Here is a 1550-nt window from a genome sequence, read left to right as displayed (position 1 = left end):
CGCGGCTGGGGGGGGCTCGGGGCGGCGTCCGCAGCCCCCTTCATCTTGGGGGGCCGGGGGTCCCCCCCGGGCCCCATTCGGGTCCTGTCCCCCCTCCCGATCCCGGGGAGGGGGGAGCGAGCTGGGGGCCCCGTTTTTGGGCCCGTTGTAAGGGCTGGGGGGGGGTCCCCTCCCTGCTGCAGCCCCCCCGGGGCGCTCAGGCCCCGCACTCTGCACCCCCTCTTTGCAATGTGCCCGGTGGGGGCATTTGCACCCGCTGTCCCGGGGGGGGATCCCCACCTCGTGCCCCCTCCCATGCGGGGGGCAGCCCCCACCCCCCCAAGAACCCCCCCCCCAAGGCCCCCCCCAGCCGCGGGATTTGGGGGAAAGGCGGATGCGGCTCCGGGGGGATGGGGGGGTCTCTGCACGGGGCCCCCGTCCCGGCCCCGGTGCTGTCGCGGGGCCGCTGCCCTCGGCCGCCGCGGGGTCCGGGGCTCCGGCCGGCCCGGGAGCCCCTCGGCGCCCGCCTGGGCCGCCCGGAACCGGCGGCTTGGCCGGATAATCCCCGGCGGCGCCCGGCTGCACCGGCGCCCCCCCGCCCCGCCCGTGACCTTGACCGTGGCCGCGGCCTCGCGGCACCTCCGGAGCCTCCGGAGCCGCAGCCGGAGCGACCCCGGGCGGCAGCGCCCGCGACCTTGGGCTCGGGCGGGACGCGGCCTCTTCCGGGGCTGCCGCTTCCCAACGGCTGTCGGAGCCCCGGGGGGGGCTCAGGATCCCGCGGGACGGGGCGCTCCGAGCCCCGATGTTCCCGTGGGATGGGGGCTTGCTGCTGGGGCATTCCTGTGGGATGGGGGGGCTTGGGGCTGTGACATTCCCATGGGATTGGGTCCTCGGGGCTGGGACATTCCCGTGGGATTGGGGGGCTCGGGGCTGTGGTGCGCCTGTGGGATGGGGGGCTCGGAGCTGTGGCATTCCGGTGGGATGGGAGCTCAGTGTTCCCATGGGGTGGGCGACTTGGTGCCGTGACATTCCCTTGGGATGGGGGGCTCGGCATTCCCATGGATGGGGGCTTGGTGCCACGGTGTTCCCATAGGATTGGGGGGGGGGGTGTCGGTATTCCCACGGGAGGGGGTGCCCAGTGCCATTGCCTTCCCATGGGATAGAGGCCTCAGTGCAGTGTGTGTCCCCCCCTTCCCCTCCCCGCTCCGATGGAAAAACCGCGTCAGGTTCCTGCGCGGCCGCCAGCGGCGCCCGGAGCCGCAGCAAAGATCCGCGGGGCTCCCTCCCTTCCCGCGGCGGGAATCGCGCCGGGCCGGGCCGGGGCAGCCGCTTCCCACCCCGGGACGGAGCCGCCGGGCGCTTCCCCTCCCCCTGCAGCCGGCGGAACCGGTTTGGGTTTCACGGCGCTGCGGGGAGGGCTCCGGTTGCAGGACGCCGTGTCCTTGCCAAGGGGGGGGCACGGGCTGCTGCCGCTGGCGCCCCGCCCGCCGGGCGCTCCGCGCGCCGGGAATGCCGCGCGGAGTCGGGAACGCGGAGCGGGACGGCGCCGGCTCACGGCCCCGCGCGCTCCT

Source organism: Nothoprocta perdicaria, unplaced genomic scaffold, assembly GCF_003342845.1.
Source record: "Nothoprocta perdicaria isolate Ctin4 unplaced genomic scaffold, notPer1 scaffold_589, whole genome shotgun sequence".
Lineage (NCBI taxonomy): Eukaryota > Metazoa > Chordata > Aves > Tinamiformes > Tinamidae > Nothoprocta > Nothoprocta perdicaria.
Note: the sequence above shows the minus strand (reverse complement) of the source record.